Raw genomic sequence first — 12,197 nt, 5'->3', positions numbered from 1 at the left:
AGGCCGTGCGGTGTACGGAAAACTGTTTTAGGTTTTGAATCATCGTCCAGAGGAAGCTGCCAGAATCCCGAAAGTAAATCCAGTGTGGAGAAGAATCGCGCTCCCGCCAAGGCGTCCAGCGATTCATCCATCCGTGGGAGCGGGTATGCGTCGGCAACCGAAATTTTGTTAAGGCGCCGAAAATCAACGCAAAACCGCAACGAGCCGTCCTGCTTTTTAACCAGGACGATCGGCGCTCCCCAAGGGCTGGTGGAAGGAGAAATGATGTCGGCGGCCAACATGTCATCAATAGCCGATTTGACATGGTCCTTTTCGGCGGGACTCAACCGAAAGGGATTCTGGCGTATTGGCGCGCTGTCACCCGTATCAATATGGTGACGCAGCAGATGAGTGCAACCCAAATCGTATTTATCTCGACTGAAAACGTCGGAAAATTCCCGCAGTAGTGTTTTAAGTTGTTGACGCTCTGAATTTGACAGGTCCGTCGATCCCGCACAAAGCGCCTCGAGCCACCCTTCATCGCTGTCCGAATGTGGTCGCGGCGCAGGGACAACGCTGACGTGATTCGCGACGGGTTCCTCACAGGGCACCGGCGTTGCGTGAACAAGCACGGTCCCCTGTGGGACCACCACCGTCTGCGAGCCCACATTGAGGACCGCGATGAAGGGGTCTCCGTCCCCTCTTACTATGGTCTGGGCCGGAAGTAAATGAGGTCCACTAACCCCGGCCCTAGACGGCCCCAGCAGAACCCCTTGGGCCCCAATGCCCTTAGCGAAGGGCCGCTGAAGTTTCAAAGGAATCAACATTTGTGCCCCCGGAGGAACGCGCACCGTTCTATCTATGAACGCCGGCACCGTCGCGAACGCCGTCCGACTCGTAACGGGGGATGGCAGAAACGCCATGCGTCGGCCCGACGGGAGCTCAATGCATCCCTGGTCGATTAATATCCTAATCGGCATTTTGGCCAGGAAGTCCGTCCCCAGCAGGCACGGAACCGCCAGCGAGGAGGAAACAAAAATCGGCCCAGACAATTTAATTTCCCCAATACAAATTTGGGCACGAATCTGTCCGATGATGCCCAGTGAACCCCCGTTAGCAGCATAGAATGGCACGTTAACAGGCATCAAAGGACGGCTCTGGGCAGGGAGAATATTGTAAATTAACTCCGAAATAATGGTCGCCGATGCTCCCGTATCGACCAGGATGCGCACCTCAACCCCGTCGATGTGCCCCACAACGGCAGACGACCCCGACGATGCGGCTACAACACGATCGGCCAACACGGACCACTGGCCGGGTTCGATATGAGTACCCAGAGTGGTGCGTGTTGGTGCGATGGTGCGCGATATCGGCCCGCCATTCGTTGCGGTGTTTGAGTGCGTGACGGGCGTGTGCGTGGGCCAAACATGAGGGGTGCCGCGACTCGCCGGATTATGATGGTGGAGCTTGTGACGAGGGCCGGCGTCCCGTTGAGGTGTCGTCCCGCGCTGCCGAGGAGAGCGGCACCCCGAGGCGACATGGCCCCGGATGCCGCAGTTGTAACAGCGCGGGAGCGCTGGCGACGACGATGGATGTTGGAGATGGCTTGAACCGCCCCGGTCCGCCCGTACTCCCGCACCATGCTGCCGTTGATGGTCGATGGCGCAAACCTCTTCCGCCGGGAGGGTGGCTGCAGCGACGGCACGCCCGCTCGCCGCCTTGCTGGCCTTCCGTCGTTGTGAGCACAGGTTTGCGTGGAGGAGTCGGGCTGCTTGGAGGGAGCACATCTCTGCATCGTCCTGTGCGACGATGACGATATCTAAGTCGTCCGCCAGCAGGAGTATCTTCTCCGTAACCATGGCGTCGACACCTTCGTTGTTCATCCGTGGAAAGGCCGCCTTTGCCAGTGCCAGGAGGCTTGTGCGGTACGCCAGGGGCGACTCCTTTGCCCCCCGCTGGCGATCGTAAAAGAGTTGACGACAGTCCGACGGTGGACCGTATACTGCAGACAGCACCTGCATCGCCTTCTGCAGCGTGGAGCGCCTCTCCTTCGGTGCCGATGTTAGAGTGGCGAGGGCGTCGCTGTCGAGGAGTGCCGGCAGCGCGCGGAGAGCCTCGGCGTCCGTCCACTGTGCCATCTCCTGGTGAGCGAGGAAGCGCCGCTGGAAGCCGCCCCAGTCGCCTTCCTCGCCCACAAATTCTTTGAGTGAAGGTAGTCGCTGATGTAAGGCAGCGGCTGCCGCGGAAGATCGCACTCCCTCGTCCCCCTCACTCGGCTCTGCGTCGGCGCGAACAAGTGATGGCATCGCCGGTCGCACCCGTGGTGACGTTCCGTCCGTTGGTGATGACGCGGCAGGTACTGTACTCCCGCCGTTGGACGCGATGCTCAGGCCGGCCACGCCCTCAACAGCAGCTGCGGCGATGGCGGGATTTTCAAAACGGTGCTCCGTCGAAATGGCGGGAAGGCGCTGTGGTCGTCGTCGGCTGCCGTCGCCCCGTGGCGGTCCAGCAGCCCCCAGCTGTGTGATGTGGTCGAGCATGGTGGCAGCGGCGTACAGCAGCTCGGCCAGCTTCGCGTGCGCCTGCCTCAGCCCCTCTGTCGACGGTTCCCCTTCCTCCTGCTGCTGTGGTGTGGATGCATCCGGCCCCGGCTGCTCGGAGCCATCTTCAGCCGTCTCGGGCTCCCCGACTACAGTGGTGTCCTCCGCCTCTGGTACCCTGACTCGAGCCGTCCGGCACGTGTCCATGTTCGTAGTTGTTTCACTTCCGACACCAGATGTAGTAGCGTTCACGACTCTTGGACACCGGAGTTGGAGGCACACGGGTTTATTTAACACAGCACGTTCGTGGCATACAGCACTGGAGGGGGTATCGGCCCCCTCACCCGACTAGCTGAGGATACACGTCCTAGCTACTCCTAGCCTGCCTCCTAGTCCTCCACTAACGGGCTAGGGGAGGCTATCTGGCCCGACACTGGTAAGTCGGGCCCGGTACCCGGAGTCCCAGACCAGCTCTTACAAGAGCACCGGCTCTGGCTCTCGGGACCACGCCGCTGGCTCGGTCCCGTTCGGCCCTGATAAGGACGGCGAACCAGGGGAGTCCAGGGCTCTATCTAAGACGTCTTCAGTCTTCTCTGGTTAGCTTTAACATAACTCCCGAGCCCTTTGATACATCCCCTTTTATACCCAACCCCTCGCTGAGGGGTGGGGCCCCGGGGGATCATAACGTCCGAATCAGCCCCCCCAGGGTGCCTGGCGCGGACGTCGTAGAGGGCACCTCCCCGTGCACTCACGTAGCCCCGCCCACTGTGTTTGTTTGCCATAAGCTGCCATGCATAACGGGCTCTCTCTCTAACACCCCTACACATACATCACCATTCTTGTCAGTGTGGGTTGGTGTAGAGCATAGATGAATGTTGTTCCATTGCCATAACGCAGCTCCGCAGGCTACAACACCTGTTGATATGCATGTTAGTCACGGGTAGAAGCACCATCCAGGCTCGATCCTATTTAGATTTTCAGATTTATTAGATCGTACATGTACACTAATATACACACTCTCATATATGAATATACACACTCACATGTACATATACACTAATATCTATATACACGAATACTTGCACATTACTACGCACTTATACACACCCATGTTTGAGTCTGCAGTTGTTTTAATGTTACAGTATTTCTTACATTAAAATAAATGCAAGCACTCTTCATATAATAAGGATTGATATTCATAAGGCGCAATTTGTCCAGTGATCTGAGTGCGACATGGACAACAACATTAGTTAATATACGCATGTATGTGCAGGCAGTCCCCGGTTTACGGAAATCCGAATTTACGGACATGCTCACATAAATCATCTAAAAAAATCAACGTGTGGAAATGTTTGCATTAGTTTACATAAGTGCAACTAGTTTAGCGAGGCGTAAGCCCCGCCCCAACAAAAACGTCGCCTTCACCGAGCCCGAGCTTCACGAGGATTCAGGTAAATTTCATTTTTTATATCATTAAGTAATTATTTTCCTTTTGCAGCATTACGTAATTGTTTGTTTTATATGCTTAGAACTATATATTTTCCCATGTTTTTATTGCTGGTTTTCATTTTAAGCTCATTTCTTGAGTTATTTACTTTAGTTATTTTAGGTGTGTAGACGAGGAGCGATAGTGTAGTGGTTAGCGCTACGCTGCGCTATGAACCCGGCATCCCGGGTTCGATTCCCGCTCACGGCCAACACCAGTGACGATTATCTGAACCGGACCTGGGCCTCCCTCTAGGTCGACTCAGCCTTAAATGAGTACCTGGTGCGGTGTGTAAACATCGCCACTGGGGATACAAAGGCGGTCGGGCGTGTGGTGCAGGCTACCCACCCCCTCGTGTGCCGTTCTGGCCTTCATAGGTGCTCGCGAACAGAACTTGTCCCTACAGTCTGTTAAGGCTATACGGGGGATCTTTGTCTTTTTTGTAGACGAGGTCTTGCAAAACAACACCCTTATAAACACAAACAAGTTTCAGATTATAAAGGTACAGTGCAGTATAAATGAATGGATGATTGTGAGTAAACTGATATTTGTGAATGCCACAAATATCATATGCTTCTGTGTTATATATGAAACAATGAGCAGTTTTGCTCATGAACGTGTGTGCTCTGGTCATGTTCACCACCATTGTGAGTGTCCCTCACTCACCGCGTGTTTGACTCCGCGGTTCCCGTGGGCTCAGTGAGTCAGCGCTGTCCCTTCTCCCGTCCACCCGGGTTTAGGCTGAGTGACAAGATCGGAGACAGCGGCCTCCGACTTTTAGCGGACGGGATGTTGGGGAGAGAAGGGAGTTTGGAGACGTTAGAGTGAGTAATGTCCTGATGCACTCACACTAATATAAGCACACATAAACAAATATATACACACATGCGGATACAAAACACAAAGATACTCAGTATAAGGTAAAACATTTTGGAACGTCTATTATAACTTTCTTTTTTATTCACTTTTTACAGCACTTTTCACCACTATTAAATAACAACACAATTACAATTGTCACATTATCTACTCTAACCATTGATATTGTTTCAAACTATATTATGTTAATAGAGTAGATAATCGATTATCTGGCAGCTGGATTTTCAAAAACACCAAATAATCGCATCATTATTTAAAATGGCTTATTTTTGCATATTCTTGAATAAGATTATATTTTTAGGTGTTCTGTGTATATATATAGTGTTTTTAAATAGCTTACCATATCAAAATCGCTTACATAAATATACAAATACAAAATAAATATCCTGCTGTAAAAAGTGACTATTTACTGTACCACATTCACCACTCCAATATCGAAGACTGCATAGGGTGATGTGTCTACTACGCTCTTGTTCAACAACTTGTGTTTGACAACAACAACTTGTGTTTGACAACAACAACTTGTGTTTGATGACAACCAGTGTTTGACGACAACTTGTGTTTGATGACAACTAATTGTGTTTGATAATCGTCGGACTGATGCAGCTTTAGGACCGGCTGGCGAATGCCGAATTGCACGCAATTTTTGCCAGATCGCACTGTACGTTTTCTGTTTCTGTTACTGTAGTTATTAGTCATGAAACATTTATACACATGCAGTGTTTGCATTGTTTAAGTTGTATGTAGTGTGTAATGTACTGTATATAGTATTTGACACTGAAATAGAGCAAAGCTACTTGTTTTTTCACGCACATGGTGCCGATCGCTGGACTGGTACAGCCTTTGCAGCAGTTTTACCGGATGTTGGAAGCCAGATCAGCACGAACTGGATATAATCGATGATCATCTGTATTTAACGTCATAGATAAAAAAATTTACTTAAAACTTTCGTGATTGCAGGAATTCATATTCTTTGGTATTTCGGTAAAGTCACGTAAATAGGTTCAAATAAAATAACAACAAACTACGACGTTTCGATCTCAACACAAGCGATCGTCATCAGGAGAAAGCGGGGAAGCTTCTGAGGCAGGCTGTTTTAAAGGTTTGAAATGGATGTAGTCACCCATATGACCCTTGGACTACACCCATTTCAAACTTTTAAAACAGCCTGCCTCAGAAGCTTCCCCGCTCTATCTCCTGATGACGATCGCTTGTGTTGCGATTGAAACGTCGTAGTTTTTTGTTACTTTATTTGAACCTATCTACTTGACTTTACCGAAATACCCAAGAATATGTGCACAGTCTTCACAAACACGACCCTCAACCACTGTCCCGTCAACCACCACCACCTCTCACCATCCCCCACTCTGTGCCCAGACCCTCCACCCATCCCCTCCACCCACCCCCTCTGCCCCCACTAACAGTCTCTTCTCTCCCTGCAGCCTGTTTGGGTGTTCACTGACGGACAAGTCGGTTTCCTCTCTCAGTGTCATCCTCAAGGCCAACACAGGATTGAAGAGTCTCGTGTAAGCTCTGCTGTTCGTTTCTCACAAGTGCTCTGTGCACGAACTGTGCTTTCAAAATGTTTTACTGTAATCTTAACACATTTGTTTAGTTTAAAACGTAGGCTAAAGCAATATTCATATTGTTAGCAGATACATAAATTAATTGTAAACATCTCCCCGTGTTCCTCGATGAAAATGTACTTGTGTGTGATCCTCTGTTTTAACTTTGTGTTGAGAAAACACAAACACTTTTTAGATTAGAAAGGTACAGTGCAGTATAATTGAATGGATGATTGTGATTAAACTAATATTTGTGAATGCCACGTGTTATATATAAACTGTATAACACAGAAGCATTAAACAAGGAGCAGCTTTGCTCATGAACGTGTGTGCTCTGGTCATGTTCACCGCAATTGTGAGTGTCCCTCACTCACCGCGTGTTTGACTCCGCAGTTCCCGTGGGCTCAGTGAGTCAGCGCTGTCCCTTCTCCCGTCCACCCGGGTTTAGGCTCTGTGAAAACAAGATCAGAGACAGCGGACTGCGACTTTTAGCGGACGGGATGTTGGGGAGAGAAGGGAGTTTGGAGACGTTAGAGTGAGTAATGTCCTGATGCATACACACACATATAAGTACACATACACAAATATATATACACACGTGGACACAAAACACAGTATTACTACTATAATAGCCCAGAAATGTGTGTAACGCGCGTGACGTCACTCCACATGCCACACTCCCCCCCCCCCGTCATTAATAATAAAATAATCATGAGCGGGAGGATTTTTACACTCACGCAGGTCGAGCGGAATCTTTTTTTTTACGCAAATTCGCTTTGCATTTGACTTTTCTTTATTGAAAGTTAACCAAATAAATAACTACGCAGACGTTTCTTTACAGGTGAGGGGGGGGGGGGCTCCATGTGAGTGACGTCATCCGCTCTTGATTATTAATGAGGGGGTGGGGGGCGTGGTCCACGAGTGACGTTATCAGCTCATGATTATTAATGAGGGGGTGGGGGCGGGGTCCACATAAGAGACGTCCTACTGGTAGGAACGAAGTGGACCAGCCTACAATAGATTATATCATCCGTCCGTCCGTGTAGCAACATCGCCCCCTACTGCAAACACTTGGCATGACCCTACAAAAACCTTTAGACTCAGTGACGCTATCCTGGCTAAACAAGTGTAACATTCCCTTATAATTCCCTCAGATAGCTTTTAATTAAAACATTTAAATTAATGAGGCTTTCCTGGCTAAACAAGTGTAACATTCCCTTATAATTCCCTGAGATAGCTTTTAATTAAAACTTTTAAATTAAAATTTTACTCACAGCGGCCTAAACCCTCCAGCTAGGCCTAAAGCCTCGAACAACGCCTCAAACTCTCCCTTCGTATCGTACCCCCGCGTGTGTGAAAGGGAGTTAATGTTTCACAATGTTACATTCCCTGATGTTTTTTAAATAGAAACATTTAAATGTAAAGCTTTTACATAAATAATTAAAACATTTAAATTAAAAATTAACTCACAGCGACCTAAAGCCTACAGCTAGGCCTAAAGCCTAGAACTAGGCCACAAACTCTCCCTTCGTATCGTACCCCCACGTGTGTGAAAGGGAGTTAATGTTTCACAATGTTACATTCCCTGATGTTTTTAAATAGAAACATTTACATTTAAAGCTTTTACATTAATAATTAAAACATTTAAATTAAAAATTAACTCACAGCGACCTAAAGCCTACAGCTAGGCCTAAAGCCTAGAACTAGGCCTCAAAGTCTCCCTTCGTATCGTCTGATTAGGTGTAGCAACATCGCCCCCTACTGCAAACACTTGGCAGGATCCTACAAAAACCTTTAGACTCAGTGGGGCTTTCCTGGCTAAACAAGTGTAATAATACATTATGTTTATATTCTTTGGTTATTCGTTCCTACCAGCCCACCCCGCAGGGTCCTGTTCCGCTCATGATTATTGATGGTGGGGAGCTCCATGTGGAATGACGTCATCCGCTCTTGATTATTGAGGGGGTGGGGGGCGTGGTCCACATGAGTGATGTTATCAGCTCATGATTATTGATGAGGGGTGGAAGCTCTATGTGGAGTGACGTCATCAGCTCATGATTATTAATGAGGGAGTTGTGTCCCGCGCGTGACGTCACTCCACATGCCGCACCCTCCGTCATTAAGGTCGAGCGGAAATACATTTTTTTCGCAAATTCGCTTTAAATTTGACGTTTTTTTTAATTGAAAGTGAATCTAATAAATAATTATATGCAGCAACAAAGTGGATTTGGGGTCTTTATATATTCTTCAGCACTTGAAACAAAAGGTAAGTCTAATTTATGCTTCTACATTTTAGTTAAATAGACATTTCTCGGTGATTTTCCAGATATTGTACTGCAATCCAATTTATTCGAACCCCAGCAACCGAAAGCAGAAGAGAATAAAGTATCAGAGCAGTGAATTAGAACAAATTTAAGGTCAGTTATATACAGTGCTACAGTGAAATGCAGTGAAGTGTTTTATGACAAACTTTCGTGCAAGATTCACTGCCATTCAATTAACACTATACAATTATACTCTGCTCATTTTTGTTCGTAAATATTACAGCTTCCGTCCTAGGACGAGCTAATAAGCAAGTAGCATAATGTTGTATTTTAACGTATTTTATAACTTTCTTTTTTATGCACTCATCAATTAAGTTATTAGCCACACTTATTCCAGCACTTTTTACCACTATTAAATAACAATACAATTACAATTGTCACATTACCTACTCTAAACAATGATATTGTTTCAAACTATATTGTGTTAATACAGTAGATGATCGATTATATCCAGCGGCTTCGGAGGGAAGGGGGTACAGTACTTGATTTTCAAAAACACCAGATAATCGCGTCATTATTTAAAATGGCTTATCTTTGCAGATTGTTGAATAAGATTATGTTTTTAGGTGTTATGTATATATAATTAGTCTTTTAAAATTGTTTGCGATATGAAAATTGCTTAAATAAATATACAAAGACAATAAATATCCTGCTGTTAAAAGTTACTATTTACTGTACCGCACTCACCACTCCATTATCGAAGACTCTGTATGGGGTGATGTGCGTACTATGCTCTTGTTCAACAACTTGTGTTTGACGACATCTTGTGTTTGATGACAACTTGTGTTTGACAACAACAACTTGTGTTTAACAACAACAACTTGTGTTTGACAACAACAACTTGTGTTTAACAACAACAACAACTTGTGTTTGACAACTTGTGTTTAACAACAACTTGTGTTTAACAACAACTTGTGTTTGACAACTACTTGTGTTTGACAACAACAACTTGTGTTTGACAACAACTACTTGTGTTTGACAACAACTACTTGTGTGACAACACCTTGTGTTTAACAACAACTTGTGTTTGAGAATCGTCGGACTGATGCAGCCTTCAGATCGGTGCTCTGGCGAACGCTTAATTGCAAGCAATTTTCGCTGGATCGCACTGTATGTTTACTGTTTCTGTTACTGTAGTTATCAGTCATGAAACATTTATATACGTGCAGTATTTTCATTGTTTAAGTTGTATGTAGTGTGTAATGTACTGTATATATATTTGGCACTGAAATAGAGCACAGTTACTTGTTTTGTCACGCACATGGTGCCGATCGCCGGACTGGTACAGCATTTTCAGCGGTTTTACCGGTTTCACCGTATGTTGGAAGCCAGATAAACATGAACTCGATATAAACGATGATCATCTGTATTTACCGTCATAGATTAAATTTTGACTTAAAACTTTTGTGATTGCAGGAATTCATATTCTTGGGTCTATCAGTAAAGTCACGTAGATAGGTTCAAATAAAAAAGCTAAAAACTACGACGTTTCGATCGCAACACAAGCGATCGTCATCAGGAGAAATAAGTAATATTTAAAAATACTTTTTTTAAAAACACGCTTTAATGAAATGTACTGTATACGTAATGGCAGAACTCCACGACTCCAGGAAGTGGCCCCGAAGCTTGCCACAACGTAAAGGGCCGTGGTGATTTACAGCCAACGTCAGTTGAGCGTGGAACATAACATAAAGAATGTTTAAAAAATAAAAAATAAATTAATGATAGAATATAGTATTGTCATCAGTAAGACATAAGTATACCAAGTTTACAGTCGATACCACATTGGGAAGTGGGTTAAAATTGAGGTACAAGATTTGAGGATACGACAACAACAGAGTGAGTTAATAGAAAATGTGTAATTAAAAGAGCAGGGAAGCTATTGAGGCAGGCTGCTTTAAAGGTTTAAAATGGGTGTAGTCACCCACATGACCTTTGTACTGCACCCATTTCAAACCTTTAAAACAGCCTGCCTCAGCAGCTTTCCCGCCCTTTTTTCTCCTGATGACGATCGCTTGTGTTGCGATCGAAATGTCGTAGTTTTTGTTATCTTTGTTATTTTATTTGAACCTATCTACTTGACTTTGAAACCCCCCCCCGCCCACCTCCTACGCATTTCCCATAAATATGCTAAATTCCTCTTGATATGCAAAATATTTTGTCAAGGCGCTCTCCTTCCCCCTCCAACCCAGCTTAAATATACGCTCCAAGCTTGGTGGTGTTTCATTCTTCACCTGAGGACGGCTGCTTGCATTGTAGCCGAAACGTGAGAATTATTTTATTATGTTTTGTTTTTATTATTTTATTATTTCCCTTCTACGTGACTTTACCGAAAGAACCAAGAAGATGAATCCCTGCAGTCACGAAAGCTTTAAATCGAAATTTTACCGAAATACCCAAGAATATGTGCAAAGTCTTCAACCACTGTTCCGTCAACCACCACCACCTCTCACCATCCCCCACTCTGTGCCCAGACCCTCCACCCATCCTCTCTGCCCCCACTCACCGTCTCTTCTCTCCCTGCAGCCTGTATCGGTGTTCACTGACGAACAAGTCGGGTTCCTCTCTGTGTCATCCTCAAGGCTAACACAAGTTTGAAGATTCTCGAGTAAGCTTTGCTGTTCGTTTCTCACAAGTGCTCTGTGCACGAACTGTGCTAATTGTTGGTGCAACGCGTCGTGAAGTAAACATTTAAATGTGAACACATTTAATATTGCTGTCCTGCTTAATTGAGTCCACTTTCAAAATGTTTTACTGTAATCTTAACACATTTGTTTAGTTTAACACGTCGGCTAAAGCAATATTTATATTGTTAGCAGATACATTAATTAATTGTAAACATCTCCCTGGTACAGCATTAATTGTAAATATCTCCCTATGTTGTTCGATTAAAATGTACTTCACTTGTGTGTGATCCTCTGTTGCAAACTTTGCGTTCATATAAACGCAAACACTTTTCATATTATAAAGATGCACTGCAGTATAATTGAATGGATAATTGTGAGTAAACTGATATTCGTGAATGCCACTTGTTATATATATATAACTAGCAGAAGTACCCGGCGTCGCCCGGGTGAAAAATATATATCTTAATAACCTTACATATATACACAGATACTAAGGTATTGTCAAAGCCCGGTGGGCTTTGACAATACCTTTCACCACTCACAACTCACCCTCACCACTCATCCTCACTACTCACCCTCACCATTCACCCTCACCACTCACCCTCACCAATCACCACACACCCTCACCACTCACTCTCACCACTAACCCTCACCACTCACTCTCACCATTCACCCTGACCATTCAGCCTCACCACTCACCACTCACTCTCACCATTCACCCTGACCATTCAGCCTCACCACTCACCACTTACCCTCACCACTCACCCTCTCCCTCACCACTCACGCTTACCACTCACCCT

General features: G+C 45.8%; 1 protein-coding gene and 1 pseudogene across 1 annotated transcript in view; one reads left to right on the top strand and one right to left on the bottom strand.

Annotated features, from left to right (window-relative positions):
* Positions 1–12,197, bottom strand: part of LOC133362981 (uncharacterized) — a 439,193-nt gene that overhangs the window by 91,955 nt on the left and 335,041 nt on the right. The window lies entirely within an intron of this gene.
* LOC133362985 (NACHT, LRR and PYD domains-containing protein 3-like) overlaps positions 1–12,197 on the top strand; it is a 38,475-nt pseudogene that overhangs the window by 10,618 nt on the left and 15,660 nt on the right.

This window comes from Lethenteron reissneri, unplaced genomic scaffold (genome assembly GCF_015708825.2).
Source record: "Lethenteron reissneri isolate LAM-NWPU_2019-01 unplaced genomic scaffold, ASM1570882v1 scaffold_1639, whole genome shotgun sequence".
Taxonomy (NCBI): Eukaryota; Metazoa; Chordata; class Hyperoartia; order Petromyzontiformes; family Petromyzontidae; genus Lethenteron; species Lethenteron reissneri.
This window is presented reverse-complemented; position numbering and strand designations above follow the sequence as displayed.